The sequence below is a fragment of the Myzus persicae genome, unplaced genomic scaffold (assembly GCF_001856785.1).
Source record: "Myzus persicae strain clone G006 unplaced genomic scaffold, MPER_G0061.0, whole genome shotgun sequence".
NCBI lineage: Eukaryota > Metazoa > Arthropoda > Insecta > Hemiptera > Aphididae > Myzus > Myzus persicae.
The window spans coordinates 4155-31522 of record NW_019100665.1 but is presented as its reverse complement, the minus strand read 5'-3'; the positions used below and the strand labels follow the sequence as shown (position 1 = coordinate 31522).

Genomic DNA, 27368 nt, shown 5'->3' with positions numbered 1-27368 from the left:
AATGAAAATAGATTTTTTTATATCAAAAAATATTTTAATGATATTATTATTAAAATATAACTATATTGTAATAATCTACATGTTTGTCTTGTCTGGAATATGCTAATATTAATTATGAAAAGATGCTGTTGAAGAAAATCGAAACACTTTTACTCTCCCAAAATAACTTTAAGACAGGAACAAAAAAAATTTAAAAAATAAATTGTAAAATCAATACACTCATCGCTCCGCTCGAAATCTTAAAGAAGTTTAGGGGTTAACATTGAAATAACTTTAAATTACCCTACGATCAAGGAACAGAAAAACGACGACGAGCGGCGTTTGTATATTACTCGATCTCTCGTATTGTATGCATTTACTCTCAGAAATAAAATATGTTTCTACATAGGGGTGGCATATTTTTCATGAAATTAAATTTTTATTTGAAGTGTAAAAAGTAAATTTAACCACCAAAAAAAATATGAAACCAAAATTAATTACTTTAAACATCGACGCTTTCGGGCTTTGGCGGAATCCCTCATTATTGTGTGTGCACTGCGGAATAAATCAGATACCTATGACTGAACTTAAGTTTTGTTTTGCTAACTGAAATTTTAGATCGATTACGTCTTTGCAACTACCATAGATAATAAAGAATGGATAGGAATCGCCACGGATTGCATTATAATTTATACTACGTCAATATGATAGAACCATAGATAGATATTATATTACAAATTTTTATATCAAAGAGGTCCGTGTTTGAGATTTGATCATTAAGATAATGAAATGAGATAATTAATATTTTATGTATTCATTTTGAGTGCATTGGTTAGGTATACTTTAAGCTATTCGCGAATATTTAAATTTTAAAATTTCCTTATTTAATTTCCGATGGATATTCAATAATCAGCAGAGCGACTTTCCCAGCTTTATAACATAATTTGATGTTTGATGTACGACGGCGTCACTTTAATTCGCGGTTCGACCACAAGCAGACGGCATAGTAATATTGATATATTACTCAACATGTATATAAACTAAAAATAAAAATAGTTGAATTTTGAGGGACCTAAGAACTCCCGTGTACTGCACTACTGTAGTATGACTAGTATGTATAACACTATTTACATCTATTTAATTGTATAAATATGTTATTATTCTGCGACCTGGATATTATGCCGTCGTCTAAACGCGAACTGAAAAAATCGAGATTTGTATAAAAATTACTTGAGTAGAATGAAATATGTGAGCAAATGATTATTGTTGCCTTACATATTTCTCTTTTGTTCAATAAAATTATTAGAATTGTGAATCGTCTCCGACAAGTGACGACGATCGACTTTTGAAGGCCACACTACACGCTCTTTGTCGACCGCGATTGGATGACCGTGTTATTATATATTTATAATTTAAAATATTAAAATAGTGATCCGTCCGACGTTGGATTATTATATAATATCGCACATGCCGTAGGAAGTGCAATCGTGCATTATTTACGCTTGATCCTATTCTGTGTATTACAACGTGCCTTAGGTAAAAGCGGACCAAGTCCCTCAAAAGCATAGGCGTAACTTGGACTCTAATCACGTGGGGGCAAAAATAATTTTTTACAATTCTACACATTTTCATAATCTCCTTTAAATTTAATATTTATTAGAAAATTGTTTTATCATTTTTACCACCATTCTTCATTTAATTCATTTTAAGTAAACATTTTTTTATATACCTATACTACAAGTTTTATACCAAACTATAATAAAATGACTACTTTTTTTTTAAACCATAATTAATATTTATAATTGTAAAAAAATTAAAAAGAAACTTTATAGAAAACAACTTGTTTTAAGTTTTTATATATTTTTTTTGTGTGTATCTGTCATCACTCATCACGGTTTCGGGCAGTAAAAGTCCTACTTGGGTAGGTACTACATCTATAATTAGCATTTGAATAAAATGTAAAAGTGTATATGTTTTAAATTTATAAGCACTTATTATTTTTCCTTATTGTACACTATTATTATATTAAAATAAATTCCTATAAATATAATATAATATATCACATTATGTATATGTTACGGTCAAAGTGTCTAATTGTACTACAACGCCCGGACAATGTATACAAATATACAATGCCAAATTTCAATGAACAATGTGGACAATTATACACTTTGCCCAGGCATTGCACAGAATGACCAGAGCACAGTGGGCAATTACAATGGTATAAAACTATTTTTGTTATCTTAATAATTTACAATCATTTATTTTATGAATATTAACTATTTTTTTTATTTTTTTTTCTGCAACTTAAGCTATCATGACATTTAGAAGTACATAGTTTACCTGCACCCCTACATTTACATTTATTTGTCTTGCATTGCTATATTAACAGTTACACCGGTCATATCCTTGACCGCCAAGATTTGAAAATTTTCTTTAGGCATTCTGAACATTTGTGTTTTAATAGTTTAAGTAAAACATATTTCGGGGGACGAGGTGACCGAGTGGTCTGACTCTTCCGCTGCGACGCAGCCGGTCGCGGTTCGATCCTCGGCCACCGGGCGGCATTTTTCTCCGGACAAGTCGCGGTGACCGGAGAGCAAGTGCTGCCATCCCCCACCCCCGGGGCATGGCAGAAACCTACGGGTGCCCCATTCGAAATTCTGCCAAAACAAACACACACGTGTTCCCCCCTACCGTACCAAAAACATACAAACCATCAATACAAAAACCTACAGTACCTACTAATAGCTAATGGCCACAGTTGCCGGGCTCAGGATCATTTAAAAAAAAAAAAAAACATATTTCGTTATAATATATATATAGTGTTTACAAATTATATTAGAAATAGTGGATGGCATCGACTCCGTTCGAAAAGAAGCCGGGCACCTTCTTCCTACCTGCTATAACATGGATGGGTACTGGGCAGGTGAGCAGTATCCATCCGGTCCAACAATCTATAATTAGCAGCCAAGTCAGCAAAAATATCTTCAGTATCAATATTATACACTAGTGAATCTATAAAAATTATTATATTAAATTAATATAATATATACATGAGAATATTTTTAATATATTTACCTGTATCAGTATCAGTGTTGCAAAGTATTTGAGTATAAGTATTCAAATACTTTTTTCCGTAATGAATACTTTTTAAAATACTTTTATTTTTAAATACATTTTTTTACTATTGAATATTATTTTATTGAATACTTTTTTTTATTCCTTTAATTCTTTATTTTTTATTCCTTGTCAAATAATAATAATGTCATTATAATAATATATATATATTTATCATTTATGAACAATTCGATATCGATTTTAGTTTTCGTCTTTAGTTTAAATTAAATCAATTAATTAAATATCTTTAGCTAAATATTTTTTACTCCGGGAAACCGTCTGTTTATTGTCGACGAAGATCGCAACGGTACGTTATCGGTACCTACCCAACGTATATTATAGCGAAATATTATACGAACATCAGCTATGTCGCGTGTCGTACCCATACGGCCGTACGTGTGTACTGTGTACGGAGCATTGATTATAAAGGTTATATATTATAGGTATATATAGTATTTATAATCAATGGTAGTATATGTATGTATTTTTGTCCGTTATGAAAATGGATTAAATATTAGTGTTCGTGTCCGTAATAGAAGGAGTCCGTCATAGACAGGTCGAAATACATTAGAATGCCTATCTTTTTGCCGGGACCTGGTCATTTTGTCTGTTAAGTCAGGTTTCACTGTACCTAGTTACTTCTGGTGTGGATGTATCCTATGTAAATATATATCCAATTAATTCTTAAGACTGTTTAAAAATTACAATACTAAGAAAAGTAGCTACCTAAGTCCTAAAAAAATTGTTCTTGTTCATTTACTCGTATTTATTGAAAAATCAAGTTTTTTACAAGTGTAAAAAATACACATTACAAGTATAGGACTCTTTATATTTTTGTCTATAACAGTAGATTTAAGGAGCCTAATTGGTGCCTTTAATTTTTTATCAAATTATTTCTATTATATTTCCAGTATATAATAACATAGGTAGCCGATACTCAACTGAAAAATAAATGTATGTATTTCTATTTTAGATTAAAGTTAGTTGGGTTATTGTGGTATTTGTGGATTCGAATGATAACAGCGCAGTACGAACAAAGTGACTAGTTCAAAATGACACAAATTATCTAAAAAAACAGTAGTGTACGGTTTTGTAAATGGCTACTTGGTCGAGTAACCAGTACCTACTGAAATGTATGATGAACTAGATCCAGAACCAACTTGGTTTGAATATGGAATTAAAATAGTTTGTGGCAATAGAACATGGTATGTAAAATAAAATCTATTCAATAGTTCACAAAGTTTATATTTATTATTATTTTAAGTATGTATATTCATAATGTAGTATGTTTATGGTATCATAATATATAACCTGTATGTTATATTTAAAAAATGTAAACATTTATTTAAAAAATTATATTTACTAAATAATTATTTTATTTTGTCATCATTTTTTCTAATTTAAGATTTACCAACAACTTGGATGATTTTAAAAAAGGTGGCAATCGGAAAATGAAGAAGTTCAATTGATGACCGAACGTAAACGTACAACACTTGATGTATCAGACAGTAGCTGCAGTGATGAAGGTAATTAATAACTTCAATCTATCCTAATTATTAGAATAAGTTACTCAAAAACTTAGAAAACTATGGGTTGTAATACTTATAACATTAAACGTGTTTGAAATTATTGTGTTTAGAATTTTAGTTCCTACAGGGTACTGTATAGCACCTTCATCTACTTCTGCATTTAAGTTACCTACCCAGTAATGAAAAGGCTGTACAGAGAATAAAACACCTTGACTGAAACAATGCATAATACAACCAAATGAAACATTCCAATCATTATTATTGGATCAAATGAGTAAGCAACCCTCTTCAGTGTATCAACTACCATACATTCAATCAAGTTAAAGTTATCAACCACCTCAAGATGGACAAGTAGTTTTTAAATTTTTATAATTTAATAAGAGTACACAATTAACTTAATACATTGAAGTTTAATATTTATAATTAATTTTACATATTTCATACAAATGGTCTATCAAACAATTAAAACATGTTGCCATTATTTAAATATCAATATATTATACTTAAATTTATACAGAATACAAGTGCACAGAATACACCACGGCAATTACGTATCAATCCGAACACCAACACTTATGCCGCAGGGGTCACCAATTAATATTTTCCGCGGGCCACATTAAGAATTCGGAAAATTCTCGCGGGACATAAAAATTCAAAGTTCATAATAATTATTATAATATGCCGGTTGGTCAAAAATACTTTATTTCTAAAAAAAAATATGTACACTTATTAATTATTATGTAACTAAAACTAATGAAAATATAATTTAATTTAATAAATATATGAAACAATTATAAATTAATATTTTTAATGAGAAAAATGGCAGACCTTGCTTTCAACTAGCTGCTTTAAGTCGGGGTTATGGTTTGTGGTAGCTATCTTCATCATCATTTCAAGGTGTTCGTTGGTGATTCGGGATCGGAATTTGTTTTTGATATAATTCATTTTTGTAAAAGCAGACTCACAGACGTATGTGTAGCCAAACATTGTACACATTTTCACTGTCAATAATTTCAATGTCTGGTATTTCTTTTCAGATACATATTTCAACCAAAATTCATCATATGTAGAATCAATTTCAGTTTTTGAATACTTTTCATTATACAAATTTTTTAGGACATCATCTGATTGAAATTCGTATTAAATTATTGAATTTTCCTCTCAGTCTGCAGGCCGGTTAAAATGCACTCGCGGGCCGGATGCTGCCCGCGGGCCACCATTTGGTGACCCCTGACTTATGGTAACATTATTAAACCTTAAATCAAATATTCTGTTAAAAACAATCATTTTAATATTTCTGTTTTTATTTAAAACTGAAACAATAACATCATTTATAAATGCTGCAGTTCTTAATTGTCATTATAACAGTAGTGTTAAGCATTTTAACACTATACACGTGGTGCTATCATATTATGCATGACGTACACGTATTAGATCGGCACTCAGTATTCAGTAGTGTCCTGAGTAAATAAATTAAGATTAATTAATAGAGAGAATATAATACGAAGGACGAAGGGTTACCGGGGTAAAAAATGCAATCCTGTTGTGGAGAACTCCAAACTGTAATCCAACATTGATACGTTTTTATAAAATTTTATTTTTAATTTTAATTTTATTTAGTTCAATATTATTTTTTTATTATTATTTTTTTAATTTAAAATCAGATTTGTCATCAATCAATGTGTGAAGCTGCACACAGTCTTTGAGCGCAGTAAACACAAATGACAAATTGTTCGATCAAGATTGATATAAAAAAAAACTCACTTATTATACTATTATTTTCATCGTTGATGCTTTATTAAAGCATAATATTTTAGGCTATGCTCGAATTAAAACGACGAGTGTGGTACGTCGATGTCACTGTTATGTATATAATATATATATATTGTACAACAATAATTAAGCTATCAATGTAGACGATAATATGTTATCGGAAATAACCTATATAAAATGTATATATATATATATATATATAACATCATTATGTGTTGCGCCGTCGTGCGTTAATAAAGCAGTCGTACTTTGTCAATGCGTGTGATATGTGCCCTCGGTCCCCGCAGCCGTAATACGTAACAGTCACCTCAAGCGGGGCCGCTTAAGTGGTCCGGATTAGTCGCGCAGATCTGAGCAATGACGTGGTAGCCGCGAACAACGACGCTTGTTCTATCGGAAGCACGTACGGGGTACCGATTCTCACACATTTATTTCAATGATATCGTACCACCCATTCACACCATGAGCAACGGCGCTATATCGTTTGAAATAATTTTTACGTTTGCTACAACCCGCCGGAGCCACGTATTGCGGCCACCAGTTATGGTGCCGGTCACTCAAATATTTAAAATTTGAAAATAAACTATGAAGACAAACCGATAACAGCTAGTAGGTTAGGATAACATTCAATCGCTCAATAATATGGAAACGTTCTTGTTTTGCTTCATTAAAGTACGCATACTCATACATACAGATCAGCCACAGCCCACAAGCGTACAACCGTGATAACAGAATCAAGATAGGGCCGTTGTCGTATACAAAGTGACAGTCACCCGAACGACAACGTCAGTTCCGTAGGAAGACCGTACTGGTCCCTATATAAATTCTCCCAAGTTTATTTAAATGAATTTGTACCAACATTCATCCAAGAGCAACGACACACAGCTAGATTACCAATAACTGCATGAGAAGATAAACACAATTTAGAAGGCCGAAACACAATGCTTCGAATTTAATTCCAAACATTGAAATGAATAATTTTACAATTTTTATGTATCACAGAACAGTTCGTCGTTCATATGAAAATATTAACACGGTGTGGATGGTCAAAATTGAATCTTTCTGCTTTAAACACGATGAAACAGAAACGTCACTTTCAAAACCCTTTTCTATCGTTATACTAGTTAAAAATTATTTAATAGTGATTTTGTCCTACCAAAATATAGCTTAACGATGTCGTAATCTATCTGGAACAGATTTGAAGTTGATTCGGAAACACTTAAACAGCAAAATTCAATAAAAAGTAAAAATAATTTCAAATATCACTCTACAAGTGTCAATATAAGACTTATATGAAAAACGAATGAACAAATTAGCGTTTTTTTGTGTCAACGAACAGTTCGTCGTTCATATGAAAATATTAACACGGCGTATATGATCAAAATTGAATCTTTCTGCTTTAAACTCGATGAAACAGAAACGTCACTTTCAAAACCTTTTTCTATCGTTATACCTACTAGTTAAAATTTATTTAATAGTGATTTTTTTTCTTCATTGCACGTCACTACAATGTATTTTCGGCGTTTTGGTTTCAATTTTTTTATCTTAATGTTTACTTTATTATGACGTTTTCTTTCTTTATCAACCGTAAGTTCAACCACGGAATACAATATTAAATAACTACCTGCTTATTTATTATTAAGCTATCGTTTACAGACAATTATGAGAAACAATAATCAGCGAAGCGATCATGTCTGTGGACGTTATTATACAGACAAGATGATTCGCCAACCATGCACTAAGTGAAACTCTGATTTTCGAAATGTTTAAATAAACCCTAAGACCATGTTTTCATATATTTTTACATACTTATATTTTTTATACCATTTAAGGAGTGGCTAAATAGCTTGAAATAAATATCTTTTATCCAGTTGAGAAATCATCATTCTTTTTGCTGATAATTGCTCTTTTTTTAAATATTGATTTGCATATAAATCCAAGTACTAACGAGTTTTTTTGTGTCATACTGCAATAGACTAATTTTAAAAAAGTTATAAAGTTCTTAATAATACATTCGCAAATAAAACATAGAATAAATGTAATAGTTTAGTCTAGTACTTGTTATACTTGAACATTTAAAATATATATATATAAACTGTAAAGTACCTACCTCATAACAATAATATTCATATCATCTTAGCCCCTCATGGATCAGTGACGCAAGGGCTAAAGACTATTATTATGCTTAGTGCATTAAGGTTATTAACTCAGAATTTCAAAATTTGATTTATATAATATAAAACATTTTCCAAAAAATAATTGCTTAACGATAAACAGTGAAAAATTGTTGTGCTTCTCGTTTGTAAAAATTATGTTTGTATCGGTGTAGGATATTTCTTGAATGGCATATAAGAAATCGAATTATTTATAAATTACGTATACTCAAAAATTCAAAAACACGAAATTCCAATAAATTTATAAATAAAGGAACTAATGCTTACTTTATTTGAGTGCGTCGTTTTAAAACTGTAGAAGAAGAATACCTTATAGAAAATAATATAATATGTAAAGCATAGTTTGTCAATACGAAACATTTTGAAAAAATAATACACACAAAACTGTTCAGTTTTACAAATTATAATTTAATCAGGTAAAAATAGAGAAAGAGTGGTCCGAGTTAAAAATGGTCAAAATGGACATACAGCAAAATAGATGACATACGCAGGGCATACAATAAGACAATAAGTAATATTATTGTAATACAGCAGTGGTCTTTAAGCGATGTGGTTGAAAAAATCGTTAAAACCATAAAAAATTGTTCTTCAAATTAAATACCACAATAAATTACACTGCAAACGGAAATCGTCATTACTATCATGCTTGGAATATTATTTGTTTTTGTAATTCGCGTGTTATCCAAAAATGTTACCTGTATTATTGAAGCTATTTAAGTGAGATTTCTGCTAATTTGACACTTATTTTCCGAAATCTGTGGTTTCGACTTTCTATTTTATACAGATTATAATAAGTAATAACAGCTTATTCCAGTATAATAGATATACATCATACCAATATTAAGGTCATGATTCATTTTCGTCTCGTTCAACGCTTTTCATGAGGGCACGGCAAAATATTTTTGAATAAATAATCGAATTCTTATAAAAAAATAAGCATTTCGAATATTATATTGCAGTCCTTGTATTTTGAGCGTTATTTATAAGTAAAATTACTCCTTCTAGTTTCTACTGTAACAAAAATTCATTGCATGCAAAAGATTTACTGCAAAATTAAATGTAGATTTGGAGCTGTTGATATATCCTTTTCTTTGAATTTTTCACTCCAGCCTCTATTTACCAAGACAAACTGAATGACAGGACGGAACATTATGCGACATACCCTTAAAACTGGAATGAATAGCAAGCCTAATTATAACTTATCAGTCTCATATATTATTGGTAACAGGCGATCTTAAAAAAAAATGAGAGAAAAAATAAAATTAGAGCTGATATTAGGTTCTTAAAAGTTTAAAATATTCTATAAACGCTGTTTAAAGCGAACCATTTTTAAGGAAAAATTTTTTTTTATTATTTCAAAGTTCTAAATAGGCCAAACGCTGAATCATGGCGTTTGCAATGTTTGCAAACGTTTGCAATTTCTCTTAGCAAACAGACCGTCCGAATTTCTCCGTTTTTGCAGCAACGTTTTCCGCTGCAAGCACAGGCGTCTTATTGCTTCTCTCGGACTTCGGTCTACGAGAGGAAACCACTGCGGCTGTTCGACAGGTGGATACCGCGAGTATATATACCACACAAGTCAGCGGCACTTCCCGGAACACCACGACGGAAACCAAAACCGGCAAAACCTGATGACCCTCACAATAATATAATTGATGAGTAGGTATTTTGACAAATTGGGCATGTCGGCTGATCACAACAATGACAAATACGATATTATCACGTATCGTGATCACACGAAGTATTGCGGAGAGCGGTGAACGTACGCGACGCTGCGTTGTGGTCAACCTCTAAGACGGAAAACAAAAAATCGATTACTTGCTTATGATTCTGATGATGCCGGCTGATTGCAGCAACGACAAAAACACAAGTCTCGTGATCCCACGAGATTTTCACGGCGGTATGCACAATTAAACAACCGGGCCGGTGGCAAGATCACCGGTGAACTCGATGGCTCGCTAGGAGGAATAGCGCGCCGTTCATTGAAGTTTCTGCGCCCGCAGCGCAGCTGGAAAGAGTCTTAATGATAAGTGCTGGCAGCAAAAATGCAAAAGTGTTCCGTGTTCGAACGCGTTATTGCTTTACCAGATCTTGCTCGTATGCCTGTTGCCGCATGTCATAGTTTTCGCCGTTGATCATATCATCTTGCTCCGTCGACAGTATTGCCGGCTGAAAAGCAGGTCTTTGCGGCCTAACGAGAACATGTCACCGTACGGCGTTCTGGCCTGGCAGTCCACCACAAATCTCGTTGTTGTCTTTCGTGCAAATCACCTTGCAACAAACTTGGAACATTAGTACAATTTCGATTGGGTAAAGATCAATTTCCGGAACATAATTTTTACTTGATGCAGTTTCCATTTCCCCGTCAGCAGTCGTGAAAATAATTTAAGTCTACAAGATGATGTTGACGACTGCTATACAAGTCGTTGACACTGGACGGCCAAATTGAAAATATAATACGATACCTAAGTAAAAATAGTGATACAACCGTCAATAATATTTTGTTGACTAGAACCATTGTTTTTCCTTCTATCAGTTCTATCTACAATGACTAATGACTATAAAATACAATTTGTTGAAATTAAATCGTGTTGGACTGCAATGTGGTGACTGGGATAACACCAATTCTACAATTATGTACTGTTACGACATTATGTTACTCCAAAAAAAATTTTCATTGTCCATCATAATACTGCTCCGATATCAATTACTTCGAACATAAACTATGCCGACATTGGCGATATTACATTAAATTACTCCGACATATTATTTGCATTTTTCTGATAGAGATAACTGCATCTATATGATAACTGATAAGTAAAAACTAAAAAATTGTAAACCGCGGTGCGCGGTATTGAGAAGATCTTAGAACTTCAGAATTTTTGAATGAAAAACAGAAGCATATTATACGGTGTCACGGTATGATATTAAAATGTAGAGGTATTTGAATATTTGATATGTTATTTACCCCACCTAACCTTTCTTAATTCTTAGTATCCATCTCGATGTCATTAAGTCATTTTTTTCCTATGATTTGACAAGTGACAACTGACAAAGTAAAAATTATATTTGTACTGTTGTTTATAATCCTTATAGTCATTTAAAGCTCTCCCATCTTGTATTACTAATATAATTCAAAATAAATAAATTCTGCTGGACCCACAATACTTTTAATATCTAGCAAATATTTTTTTAGTCCCAATTACATCTTTTAATTTGAAATTCATTGAGTTATTTGTAATAAACACAATTTGTTGTCTCCAGTTTCTATAGAAAAAATGTATTTTGTATAACTTAAATATTCTTTTCCCATTAATCCTCACATTGATACAAGACCATCCTGTCTGCAGTTGAAGGTTTGTAAGCAATTTAAAATACATTCAACCTATTCGGATGATGGGCGTCTACAGCCCATATTAATTGTGATTTGACCAAAAGCTGTCTATACACATGAATTCCCAAATTGGAATTTTATTTTTTGAAGATATTTTAGGTATTACCTCAAAAACAATAACTGTTTTGAATTCAAGTAAAACAATGATTAATGATAAATTACATTTTTAAGTATTAACTATTAAGAGATAGGTGTTGGTTTTGAAATGATATCTAACATGTTTTTTTTAAAATTTTTGTATTTAAATTACTATTTTTGTCATATTTCGGCAGATCAAGTGCATAATGAAGTATTGCAATTTAAATAGATTAGGTTGGTATATAAGATATTAAGAATACGTAGATATTATATAAGTAAGCTTGCTTACAATTTTCAACTTTTAAAGGTAGAAATTGCAAGTATGATGAAATAATAACTAACACAAATCTGCCATATTCAATTTTATAGTCGTTTGAGCCAATTTCTACGATACATAGATTAATATTATGTGGTATTCTTATCTTTTGAAATTTGTTTTTGCTAAAAATTTGTTTTAACAATTAAAACATATCATCTGCTATTGGTGAAAGTTTTTTAGAACTTCTCCTGAATAATAATTAATAAGCAAATATAAAAATGAAATATTTATTTTAGTCATTTTACATTTTACTCAATCTTAAAAAAAATTAAACAAATCATAAAATTATAAAGGTAAATAATAATAATAAAAAAAATACACAAAGAAAACTACCTGTACAAATAATCATCAAAAAAATGATGAAATATAAACTTAATTTAAAAATATTCTTATCGTGCCTTTGACCATATCACCACAAACTTCACATGTGGCCAGAGGTGTTGAATTACATGTTGCACAATACCATCTATGGCCACAGTCCAACAGTATGTATTGTGTCTGGTCTGGTACATATTATACATGGTGCATACATCCAAGGCATTGACTTCCAGTTAGATCGAGTAAGGAAGTATTTTGCATCCATTTACCTTTTAATAAAAAAATTGTTCATTTTTAATTTAAAATTACAAAAGAAAAATGCTACAATCTATACACTCATAATTACCATCTCCTAATTTAATGTGCATTATTTGGATGGGTTGTGTTGTAGGAAATTCAATTTTGCAGACATCACATTTATCTAAGCGAATCGCACACTCATCAAAACACCATCCGTGACCGCAAGGCACCAAAATGTTGGCTGTATTTAGTTGGCTCCCACTTTGAAGGCAAACAAAACCTCTATCTACATGCTCACCTTTAGAATAAAAGATATTTAAGTGAGTTTATTTTTCAATTTTGTTCAGGAGGACGTTGTGTTGATATTTTTCTTACATGTGAATAAATATACAGCAAATTTTAAAATTAATAGATCAGATTTAGCTTTGTTAGTTTAAAAATTAAGAGTGAATTAACCTCTTTTTAAATTTAAAGCTAAGAAGGGTATCTCAGGATTTTTATTATACTTTAATTTTAAAGGGAGTTATGAGTGTTTTAAAATTGTAAACTATTCGTACTTCATAAATACTCATCACTTGCTTTAAATTTAAAATATAGTAAAAAATCTCTGACATGGCTTATAAAAAATGTTCACTCCAACTAATGGAGCTAAATGTAATTTTTTGAGAGTAAAATTTGCTGTGTTTTGCACTTCTAAAACAACAAAATTAGTCTGTGTAACGTTTTCTTAACAAAAAAATATTCTTATAATAATATAAAAAACTAGTCTTCCAACATAGGGTTATCCAAATCAAATGGCTGGTGAGCTTGTGGAGTAATTTAATCTGAAACAAAATAGAAAATTATTAACATAATATCTGAGTATTATAACATTTTAAATCAACCTACTATCAACAAGAGCATCGTTTATGCCTAGCTCAACTATTTCATAGACCTCTTCATCCATTGACAAATCATTGATATCTGGCTGTTCAACTTAAATAAAAATTAAATTGTGATTGAGTAAGTGAATATTTTTATTATTTGTTCATAAATAATTTAATTTATTTTTATTTAATTTATTATTTAGAATTTTTTACAATGCAGTTACAATAAGCATATGAGCGTAAAAAAAAATAAATTACAATACATAAGTACTTGGGTGGAGAAACCGCCCAAGGACGACACTCCTACATTTTACTTGTAAAAATATTCTAAAGCATACTTTTGTTTTGTGGTAGGTTGAGTGGCTCATTTCGGTCTTAATTATTTGCTTATCATACAAACAAAAAAGTTATATTTAATTAAGACACAATATATTTTTTACCACATTCTATTTCTATATATTTACCTTGAATTTGGATAGGCGCCTCAATGTTATTTAAATTTCCTATAATATTGATATTTAGATTATAGTAACTAGAGTATATAATGTGTTGTTAACTTTAATGTATAGTTGTATATTACTGAGAAGATTATGATCTTCAATGCCACTTTCTGGTTGTTGGCGCACATTTGGACGTTCTGGATGTCTGACCATTTGTGGAACTGCTGCTGCTGCTGATCATTGACAACCACGCCCCCCCCCCGGTCTTCTAGCTCCATGAATGTGGAATGGCGGCACTACAGGTGGCAGAGGCTGAAGTCCAACCATTGATATCTGTAGCTGTCCCAAATCTTCAGGAAGGATTTCTTTAACTCAATTTTATTGTTATTTAGTTTATACACTCAATTGAATTTATGTGGTACCAACCATTAGCTAAAGGGCCTATTTGCTTATTTATGTATCCTTTCTCTGAGTAGGAAACTCTTCTTAAATATGCCATTGTGTCATAGCGTACGCTTTGTTGAGCATCAGCCAAAATGCAGTTATTTGTGTCTCTGCTAGACACAATTAATCTTCTTACCTTTAATTAAAGTTTGATTTATAAAAAACCATTTCAAAAATTTAAACTTGTAAAGTTTTTATAGCTTTACTCGCTGGCCGTTGATTGTTTGTAAGGTTTCCCTGCGTACTCTATTTTCAATGGAACGTAATCGATCTGCAAAATATTATTAAAAATCAATCACCATTCTAGTTATTGTCAATTATAAATTTTTATAAAAATAAATTACCTTAAAAGGACCAGGCTGGGGGATGTAGGCCTATGGTGGACTTTAGCATGCTGTGAAAACTTTCTACATTATTATTGGTACGGATGTTTACACCATAAACAGTAAACCCAGATGGACGTACTGTTGTTAACCAGTATTGTCGAACATAGTCCACTAACTGAACAATTCGGTTCAGTATGCCCATACGAGTTGCCAGCCTTCTGATTGCCAGAAAACTCCCAAGAATGTTGAAGTCTTCGGGAAATTCTGGAAACCGTTGTGGTGGCAAGAGTGGTTAAGCTCTAATCTATATAAAAAAAAAAATGCCAATATTTAATGTAAGAATTTCTCATATCACCAGATCCTAATCCGTCAGTCATTGATTGTTATAACTTATTACCATTTTCACTATTGTGGCAACATGATGATTTTCGCTCAATAATGTCACCATGCCATGGGTCTGGACAAAACGTAAAATTCCCTGCAAACAAATTGTATATTTGAGAATATAATTTCATTATTGTCCCAGGTAAATAACAAATACTGAAATGCCTTAAAAATATTAGTTAACTAAAAATCCTTTTTTTAGTTACCATTATTTTTTTTTTTTATTTCATTGCAATTTTATTAGGTTACAAGGAATAGATTGGTATAATTTATGATTTGAAATATTTCTGATGGTACAAACAATTATGATGTACGCAATTAATGTTTTTAATGTTTTGTTGTATTGTTTAATTATAGTGAAACTTAAAAAATATGTATATTATATACATATGGGGGCTATAATACGTTGAGAACATAAAACAAGTGAAATGTGATGTATCATAGAGTATTTGGCATTTGATTAATTTATTTGACAATATTAAAACTGAGGTAATAGGAGAAACAATAATGAGAAAAGTAAATGCAAGTTTCCCATGTTATTATGTTCTATAAATATTAAATATTCCTTTCCTTAATACTTGATACCATATTAATGAATTCTCCTACAAAAACAAATTTTTATGCCCACTTAGGACTACTGCAGTTATACAACATTTTAGGGTATAATGTATATACAACAAATTTCTTTTAAGTAAACAAATGACTTAAAAGGTGTGGATTTATTAATCGTAATTTCTAATCTTATTCTGATCTTATGAAAAGTGACCCTCTTACTACTTATATAGTCGAGTACCCCTAAACCATCACCCACCGACCTTAAGCACAAGCTACCAAGCGTAAATATCGCAGAACAAAAGAACGTGTTGGTGCCACCAACTTGGTGGTGTGGTGGGTTGAATGATTCAGTCTTAAAGTGTGTCCAAAGCCGAACCCTCAATGGATAGTACAGTGCTTATATAAACATTAATGTCACCGCAATTCAAAAGTGAAAAAAATATTTCAAATTTCAAATTTTTTTTGCATCAACGCATGGATCGTCGTTCACACAAAAAGATAAATCCAATTTGGATAATCAAAATATAATCCTTCTACTTTAAATTATATTATTTTAGTATAATTGTGACAACGAACACTGCGGAATAATGTATTCCCTCTCTACAGTTTAAACCATAATGCTCTTATAAGTTATAATACATTAACATACATGCCCAAAAATAATATGGCAGTGGATTCACAATAATATTTCGTTCAAATTCGAGATCCGGTCACTGTCCTCCGCCAACTGGATGCATCAATAGTTTTTAATGAGCTGAAATATGCAGTCCCGACAAAAATCAAGTTGGAAAGTCGTGATTTCACCGCCGGTCTGCAGGCATTGTGATGCATATGACTTCAGCTGGTGTTACACCTGTCACCGCGGATTTGAACTAAAACGAACCCGCCGTTGCACCTAGCCAAAATGTCATTATCAAAGACATCTATATAATGATAATATATATTATATTCACATGTCATGTCCCGTTTTCTGCCTTGACCAAGTGTGCATCCAAGTGTCAGCTATGTCGCGACAGTCGTTGTTGTATAGCATCAAGTATTATTCTATTAATTACCCTGACGGTTTATGTCCGTTTTTGTTACAAGCCGTAAGTGTCATCTTAATTTCAATGCGCATTCGTATTTTGTTGTGGTACATTCCGCCTTGAGTGTCATTGTAGTGCTCCCGTCGAATTTATACATTTTATCAGCTTGTATATGGTATGTCAGTATGTCACGTTTGTTTGCGTTCTGTATCGCTGTGTTCTTGTACGCCGTTGTTATACAATGACAAGTAATCCGCCCTTTTCCGTCCACGCATCCTGTATACTATGGACTGATTATGGTTTAGTGGTATACAACTGTCGTGTTGCGTTTTCGTCCTTTGTCGAGTCGGTTACGGTGCAACAGGATAGTCATGGTATCGGCCCACTGAGTTTCTTTAAATTATATATTTATTATTTAATATTTCTATACTTATGTTTGTACTCATTTCTCATTATCATAAAAAGAAAAGGTTACCACCTAACACTCATAACAAGTGGCCCACCGAGATTTCCTCGGCAGCTTGCCGATCCGACCATGGCCTGAATTGTTGAATGTCATACAATACATTCTTCTGCAGATGTATCCCGGGCGTTTTGTTTCATTCGAGCGAGTCAGCCTAATACCTGCCCGCGGATCACGATACATATTGTTACATACAACATATTACATTTAATTATTCAAATATTGGTTAGTGGTTACATAAACGATAAACAAATTATTATATTACTACGAGGCATTCCTTGCTTCTGCGACGAACCGCGCGTTTTTGTTACCATATTTTTGAGGGTCACACTACACGCTCGTTGCCGACCGCGATTGGATGACCGTGTTATTTTATATTTATAATTTTAAAATAGTGATCCGTCCAATGTTAGATTATAATATAATATCGCACATGCAGTAGGAAACTGTATATGTATGTATTTTTGTCCGTTATGAAATTGTTGGATTAAATGTTAGTGTCCGTATCCGTAATAGAAGGAGTCCGTTATAGACAGGTGTCCGTTAAGTCAGGTTTCACTGTACTTTTTTTAAATACTTTTATTTTTGAAGTATTTGAACGGTATTTTAAATACATTTTTTTACTATTGAATATTATTTTATTGAATACTTTTTTTATTCCTTTAATTCTTTATTCTTTATTCCTTGTCAAATAATAATAATGTCATTATAATAATATATATATTTATCATTTATCAACAATTCGATATCGATTTTAGTTTTCGTCTTTAGTTTAGATTAAATTAATTAATTAAATATCTGAAGCTAAATATTTTTTACTCCGTGAAACCGTCTGTTTATCGTCGACGAAGATCGCAACGGTACGTTATCGGTACCTACCAACATATATTATAGCGAAATATTATACGAACATTAGCTATGTCATACCCGTACGACCGTACGTGTGTACTGTGTACGGAGACAACATAATATGTGGGTACGACTTACTACTTAAGGCCGGGCCACATACAGCGATCGAGCCACAGCGGTTGAACCGCCCAACAAATTCAAATTGTTTGATTTTAAATGCAACATTTAATCCTATAGTAACAAATCCATATAATTCTCCTGCAGTCACACCATCGTTTTATCTTTCACAAAGTCCTCCTTCTGATACTAATACCCCCCAGTTAACTTTTCCACACAATAATTATGATTATTTAAATTGCCCTCAGAAACAAAATTATTCTCCAAACAATCAAGAATAAATTATGTTTAATTATAGTTTTAAGTATAGAAGTTCGAGATATTTTTTTTTTGTTCACTTAAATTGTTACTTAACGGTACCTACCATCATATTATAATTATATGTATTTGATTTAATTTAATTATTTTGGGTGTTTAGTCAGTAAGTAACCCGATAACGAATACGATCATGTTATTTTTATATTTTCATTTAATTAATACTTATAATAAATAAATATAATAATATATATCTAATTAGTAATTTATAAAAGTAATTTACCTTAGTGTGGTGGTTAATCTTTCCTCTGCACTCCAAGGATTCCGCTGAGGTGTATATCTCTTTGATATATGGTCACGTACTTTTTGAAGTAACTCGTCAAATGATTTGATTGACATACGATAATATATGAAAAACTTTGACGAGTATAATCTTATGTCGTCATAAAACTTTAAAAAGCGTCCACTTGTTTCCCTATCATCATTTATCGGGTGAACCCAATATTTTCTTTGTGGCCTTTGCACAGGATCTTGTAACATATCAAGTACTTCAGCTACACACAAAACCTGAACTATTTGATCGTGGTTTATTTCCATTTCGTACGGAAGCTATTATGTTAAATTATTACTGTTAACCAACCTTTCGTGTTAATGGCAATCAGATAACTGAATATTAAAATATAATCATTTTTCAATCACCCAATATTTTGGTGTAACCCCGCGCGGTTCGACCGCACATATGTAAACTGTAATCACTAATCAGGCGGTTGAACCACTGCGGCTCGACCGCCATGTGTGGCCAGGCCCATATTCTTCATTAAAAGCTATAAATATAATATAAGACATAAACATTGATATTGGCTGATAACTGATTCTGCTATAAATAAATGAATATGGCTATAGCACCATAATAATATGTGGAACATGGTATTATCTTATTTTCATAATTTTATTAGAAAATAATATTATTTTTGTGTGTACGGACCACGATTTAAGATATATCTTAAATCGTGGTACGGACTGCAAATAACCAATTGCCAATTGGTCATTAAAGAACAATTTAGTTATACACTATTACAATATTGAATGTATAGCCTAAATAGCCCCCTGCGCTGTTTTGCACTATTGTAATATTTATTACTTGGGTTCGTATCATTCGTATCGTGTTCGCTGTTGTCTGCTTGACGGTCCTACAGATTGTTAATAATTGTATTGCATCAGGTTGCAGATTTAGAAGAACCAATTTTACCCTGGCCAAATTATCAAAAATATTTTTAAGTATTAAGAGTCATTGAGGATAATTTTTTACAAGAAGCTGAAAGTGAAGTGCTCAAGTTGTGTCGATACAAAGTGTTACAAGGTGGATTCACATTCAAACTAATATAAGAAAACATTTAAGGATAAGTAGGTACAATGTTAATTTCATACCTGCCTATGACAGTTGACCTATCTAATATCTTGTATGTTAAATTAATTTTAAATACCACACAAATACCTGATATATTACAAAAAATAAATATATATCAAAAACAGTGGCGCACAGCTTTTTAAAAGTCAGATTTCAAGTGCTTAAAATGCATCATAGATCTCATTATTCTATATTATATATTTTCCTGGGCCCCCACGAGTCATCTCAGAGGAGCCCAGTATTCTTGTGTATATGAAATAAAATAAAATAAATAACCCCCTCCCCCCTCAAAAATGAATCCCAGTTGCTCCACTGATCAAAAAATGTAAATTATTTATCAAAACTTATAATGTTAAGTAAAAGGTTATATTATTTCATTTTTTATACAGATACAACATTCAACTGATCAACTCTATTAAAGAAAATTGATCACATTGATAATGCAGCGAACATAAACACTTCAAAGAGACACAATGATGGATCATTGAAGCATAATGCTGGTAGTTCTTTAAGACAATCAGATAAAAATAACCAGACAAAACAACCAGTTTTAGAAGATTTTTCGAACAACAAAAGATTAACTAGTCAAAGTAAGAATGCGTATTGTTTATTTTTATTTTTTGTTTTATTAAATAGTGTTTAGTTGCAGCATTAACAAAAGTAGTTGATATTTACATGACTACATGACTATATACTGATACATTGCTATAGTGAACGATACGGTTGTTGATGATTTAGAAGGAATCGACGCAATCAACTTGAACATTCTAAATGATGAATACCATGATTTGCCATATGCATTACCAAAACACCATCGATGTTGTGCACACACAATAAATTTAATAGCAACAATGATAATTAAACATTTATTAAAGTAGATAACCTAATATTGTTAAATTATAAAATACTAAAAATATTTTGAGCAAGTATAGTGATCAAGACAAAACTATTAGGTAGTAGGTTTAATACATAATAATCATTTAAGTTTGTATGAATTGTAATACATTTAAAAGTTAAATTTTTCTTTCGATTTAAATGATTAAAATATATGAAAAAAAATATTCCAAGATATAAGTATGAATATGATTGGCATTAACTATTTTCTATTATCTATACCCAAATTTCAATTTTAAATATCAATGAATTATGTTTGTTTAATTTTTTATTATTAATTACAAATTTGTGCAAATTAAATACAAAATAAAAAAATTTATTTATATAACTTGTTTTTTCTAGGACTCTAAAAAAGCTTTGTCTAATGTTGCATACAAAAAACAGTCAAGAAGCACTTTTGCCAAGTCTACCTCTTTTTGGAACAAAGAATGTCGCTCAACTAAGTCACCTGATTTAGTTAAACAAAATCTTGGTGTTTATTTAATTACACCCAACGAGACATGTTGGAATTCACTGTATGATGTAGTGGTGCTGCTTAATAAATAAATTAAAAATAATGAACCTGAGTTTAGAATAATAATGGACGAATTGGCTAATTAGCAAGTAAATTGTAAATCCAAAAAAATTATTAATTATTTTATCTATAATTTTTATGAATATTTTCAGATTTGATAGAAGTGATATTGATTTCATGTGTCAACATCAAAAAATTATGGGGCCAATTTCAATAAGCTTGGATTTAATCCAGGGTGATACTAACATGTACTTTGACCATTTCCTACCTTCAATTGAAGGATTAATTTATAAATATGAATCAATGACAAGTGATCAAACAGTTTGTAATTATATGAAACTTCTGGTGACTGCCATACTTAATGGTATGTAATAATTAATATTTTTTAAATACATTAATCTTATTTAGCCAAGTACTTAAATTGTACACATTTAATTTCTTTTCGTTTTATCTGTTTTTGGTTTACTTTATTGGTAAATACTATTTACTAAGTAGTAAATATATAGAGTTTCTTAGTTCTTACAGTCTTACTGATGTATAATGTAAAATTTTAATCAGCTGATCTATTATTTATATTTATATTTCTGTGTAATACATTTATATACTCATGAGCTAAAATAAACAAACTTAAATGATAATAATTTTTGTTTTTTAGGTATGAAAACAAGGTTTGCCGATTATTTGATAGACAAATTTTTGATTACTGCTGCTGTCTGCCACCCACTATTTAAAAAAGTATGGATTAAAAATGGTATAAAAAGCAATTGGCCTCTGAATATTTAAAAAGTGCCTGTTGTGACTTATTTAGCAGTGATAATGACAATAATGATGTAGAAGATAACCAAATGAAAGATAATTTATCTTCCTTATTGACCCGGTCACTAAATTCCCGAGAGGAAAAATCAACATTTAGTGATGAAATAGATAGATTTTTGGGCACATCTCCAACAAAGATTTTAGAATGTTTGCATAATTTATCCACTATCAAAAAAGTAAGATTAGTTGAAAACTTCTTATACTATTAGTAGTAATATTACAAAAACATTTGTACTTAGTTTTCAGGTATTTGTGAAGTAGGTACAACACTCCACTACCTAGCAGTGCATCAGTAGAGAGAGTGTTTAGTGTTGGCGATGCAACAATTCAAAAAAGAACAAATATGATGAATCAACATTTTGAACAAATTATGTTCTTAAAATGCAACACTCAAATATTCGATTAATATAATATATTATGAATGATTCAGAATTAAATTGATTTTTTTGTTTTGTATTTGAAAATTATTTCAAATACTTTACTATAGATAGTATTTCTGTGGTATTTTAAATACTTTATTTTATAAGTATTTGAGTAATTACTCAAATACTTTTTAAAAGTTTTTTTTACAACACTGATCAGTATACATAAACCTAATCTTGTCCCCATATAGTGTCTCTGCATCACCTTATAGTGATAGTCATACATTTTTGTCTTGGAAACATCGAGCACACAAAATCCTAAACAAAATATAGTAAATGTGTTAGAAAATGTTGAACATAATAATGTTAAGTATATTTCCAATATAGATGGGTTTATCAAATTTACAAATCTTGTGCTCTTGATTGACTGCGTTAGGTTATCAGTTATTACTGTAATTGGTACCTACAGCTTTTAAAAGATTTATTTCTTGTATAGCCCATTGTTGGTAAACAAGGGAGAAAATAATAATAAAAAAAAGATCACAATATACTATATCATATTATGTAGGTTTTTTTATTTGTTGAAAATATATGAATTTCTTTTTGAAGTCTATAAAATTAATATAGTATTTTGTGGTTTTCAGTTCAAATGGGTCTTCTGTTCATTTTCATACAATTGTTTAGAGCCATGCCAGCACATGAACAATATTCTTGCAAATTGGTTTTAGGAGACAAATTCCGGATAACATATATGATAAATGTTATTATTTATACGAAGAAAAGTGTCAAGCTGAAGACTTTGCTTAAATATCATTAAAATATAATGTGGGTATCTGATGTATAAAAATTAATTCTGTTTTGTAATGGTGTTAAGTTAATGCATTAGATGGTGCTGATCCAATACAACTAAATAAAAAAATCCAAGCACTGCAAATACTTTTAAATTTAACAATGGCTTAAATGTAGAAATATTTTATTTATTGTTTATTTACATGCTTAGCTAAATAAAGGTGACAAAACAGATCAAAAGGTATAAGACAGGTATTAAACTTCTTAAAAAAATCTATACTTCTATACTATTATATAAAATGGTAAGGGTTTTCTTAGACCGCGCTACCCGAGAAAACTACCGAACCAATTTGGCTGAAATTTTTTACTGTTATACTTGATAGTCTGCTGGAGGTCATAGGACCACTTTTGTTTAGAAAAATCCACCAGAAAGTAGGATATATAATATGTCAAAAATACAATAGTGGCGCAATCTATATAGAAAAAAACAAACTAAATAATAAAAAGTTGTTGTTGCAGATTAAAATAATAATAGTTGCTATTGGTTAATCGGGCATGTTTGTTGATTTGAATTATTATTTTTCGTGAATTACGTGTACGCAAATTACGAGCATAATTTGTGCTTACTTTTTGATTATTCTTATAAGTTAAATTTCGGGTAAGTGGCTAATTCATCATCATGCCAAGGCCCAAGAGCGCCAAGAGCATACATTGGCAGAAGAACTGCCAATGATACTCGAAAATATAACAGAATGTATAACACAATAGAACGTTCTCAAACACTTGCTCAGGAGCAACGTAACGCTTTAAGTATGAAAGCAGCGTTTAATTATCAATCCGAGATTGATTATTTAAATATTAAAGCGCTTCAAATAGGACCAATGACGATATTATGTCCTAAGTGCCATGCAAAAAAAAAATGGAAAGATGAAACCAATGGACTTTGCTGCGCTGACGGTAAAGTTGTTTTACAACAATTTGAGGATCTTCCAGAATTTATTAAAAGTTTAATTGACAATTCTCACCCTCTGTCAAAACATTTCTTTGATAATTCTAGACAGTAGACGGTATAATACTCTGTTTCAAATGACATCGTTTGGAGCAAACGAAATAGCTGAAGGGAACTTCATGCCCACTTTTAAAATTCAGGGTCAAGTTCATCATTTAATAGGTAGTTTATTACCCGAAATTGGAAATAATGCTAAATTTTTACAAATATATTTTATGTCAGAGTCGGATCAAATATCTATTCGAACAAATATGATTCCAAATTTAAAAAGAAGTCTCATTGAATCATTGCACCGGACGTAAAAATTGACTCCCGACAGTAGTGTATCTAAAAATCTAAATGGCCTATACTCAGAGTGCCGTGTTCTACATTGTATAGATTTAAACAATCCCATTGATATTCTGTTTCGGAATTTGAAATACAAAATGTATCGTGTAATCCAAAGAAGTCAAAAACTCGAAAACTGATGACAACATATTATATTATGATACCTATCATCTATGGCAAAAGCCGATCGTCGTCACTCACCGGAGACGATTAGCAATTCTAATAATTTCATTGAACAAAATGAAATGTGTATGGCAACAATAAACATTTACTCATATATTTCATTTTACTCAAGTAATTTTTACAAAAAATCTCGATTTTTCAATTCGGATTTAGATGAAGGAAGAAGTTGCTCGATATGGCGCCTTGCTATAGCTATTTATTACCCGAAGAATCGATGTATATGTAAGTTTGATTACTTATTCATTTGGGGCTTAAATATTTTACTTTTTAGTCTCACAATTAAAATTTGATTTGCTACACGGGTGAAGTAGGGACATATTTTTTGTTCCCGAACACGCAACACAAAATATTACTTTATCAAAACCACGACAGCATATCCAGGTCGCAGAATAATAACATATTTATAAAATTAAATATATATAAATAGTGTTGTACATACTAGTTATATTACAGAAGTACAGTACACGGGAGTTTTTATGTCCCGCAAAATTCAACAATTTTTATTTTTAGTTTATATAAATGTTAAGTAATGTATGAATATTACTATGCCGTGGCCGTCTGCTTGCGGTCGAACCGCGAATTAAAGTGACGCCGTCGTACATCAAATTATGTTATAAAGCTGGGAAAGTCGCTGTGCTGATTATTGAATATCCATCGGAAATTCGGAAATTAAATAAGGAAATTTTAAAATTTAAATATTCTCGAATAGCTTAAAGTATATCTAACCAATGCACTCAAAATGAATACATAAAATATTAATTATTAATTTCGTGCTCTACAGTATTTAGATAAAAGATTTAACTTGGAATTTTACAAATTATGGTTGGTTAGTCGGTATACGGTAAATGTGATATATTAGGCACTGAATACCTTTATGATAAATCTAAAAAGTAGTAATCACATTTATTTCCAATAAGGTTTTTAATTACTAATTCATAAAAAAATGCTTGTGCTTCGAATATTTAAACACCACCTTTATCAATTATTTAACTACAAATTAAAATAATAGTTTATATATTGTTGAAATTTAAATTTTAAAATTATAAACTATTTTGGTTATTGTTATATCTCATTTCATTATCGATCAAATCTCAAACATGGACCTCTTTGATATAAAAATTTGTAATATAATAAATATCTATGGTTTTATCATATTGACGTAGTATAAATTATAATGCAATCCGTGGCGATTGTCTAAGTAATTGCAAAGACGTGATCGATCTAAAATTTCAGTTAGCAAAGTAAAACTAAAGTTCAGTCATAGGTATCTGATTTATTCCGCAGTGCACACACAATAATCAGGGATTCCGCCGAAGCCCGAAAGCGTCGATGTTTAAAGTAATTCATTTTGGTTTCATATTTTTTTGGTGGTTAAATTTACTTTTTATACTTCAAATAAAAATGTAATTTCATGAAAAATATGCTACCCCTATGTAGAAACATATTTTATTTCTGAGAGTAAATGCATATACAATACGAGAGATCAAATAATTATAATATACTAACGCCCCTCATCGTCGTCATTTTTAAGTGTGTCTACCTTCATCAAAAAAAAAAAATTCTACCTTAAAGTCAAATTAAATTTTTATGAGAATTTGAAGTTGACATTTTGACAACATTGAATATTAACTCCATTTCTCATATAGTGATCTTTACTTATTTTTTTGTAACTGAAAACCCCATAATTGCAGATATTTGAAATTCACACCATTTGTTTATATTTTCAATTCATATACTTTTGATGTACTCGTTTTGAGCTGTTTACAAACAATTTGATTTTTTAGTTTATTTAGTTTTGTTTTTCTATAATTGTTAATAAAATTGTATTTGTTAAGCAAAAAAGCTTGAAAATTCAATAAAATGCCCTTGATAGATATTTACAATATTAGTTGAAAAATATTTCAAATTCATAGGCACGATGTTTTTAATGAGCATTTAAAGTTTAAATTTTAACAAAATCATTTGAAATGTAGAAATGATTTTCAAAATTTTTGAAACGTTCAACTTTTGTAGGTTAGGAATGAAAATTCAAAACAAAGTTCCAAGCAAATAGGTTATTTTGTTATTAAAAAATCAAAAAAATACTATCACAGATTATTTATGTTCAAATGTGAATTAAATTAAAGATTAAATTACCAAGAATAATGATTGATGTTATTTTGTTGTAAATTAAAAATATTATTCGTGGGTACTTGAAACTTTTAAAGTATATTATTATATTTTATACCCACAATGACTTTTCAAGTGCATTTTTTTTAAAATAAATTTAATCTACTGCTTAGTGCTAATACTTACTAGTAAAATAAATTACTTTAATCACAATAATATCATCGAATATACTAAATAATTAAGTAATATTAAAGACTGACAGACCGTCTTCTCTCAGAATCGTTGTTCGCATACAATGATTTTTCATCG

General features: G+C 30.6%; 2 long non-coding RNA genes and 1 pseudogene across 2 annotated transcripts; 1 reads left to right on the top strand and 2 right to left on the bottom strand.

Moving 5' to 3' along the window:
• Positions 1-12920: 12920 nt before the first annotated feature.
• LOC111039844 lies at positions 12921-13324 on the bottom strand. Its single transcript, XR_002605139.1, has 2 exons — positions 13031-13324; positions 12921-12953 (listed from the first exon to the last, which is right to left on the bottom strand). It is a non-coding gene; the product is annotated as an uncharacterized LOC111039844 (long non-coding RNA).
• Positions 13325-13407: 83 nt separating this feature from the next.
• On the bottom strand, positions 13408-19245 carry LOC111039825 (annotated as a pseudogene).
• Positions 19246-21100: 1855 nt separating this feature from the next.
• LOC111039848 lies at positions 21101-22736 on the top strand. Its single transcript, XR_002605142.1, has 4 exons — positions 21101-21553; positions 21617-21828; positions 22120-22456; positions 22520-22736. It is a non-coding gene; the product is annotated as an uncharacterized LOC111039848 (long non-coding RNA).
• Positions 22737-27368: the final 4632 nt, after the last annotated feature.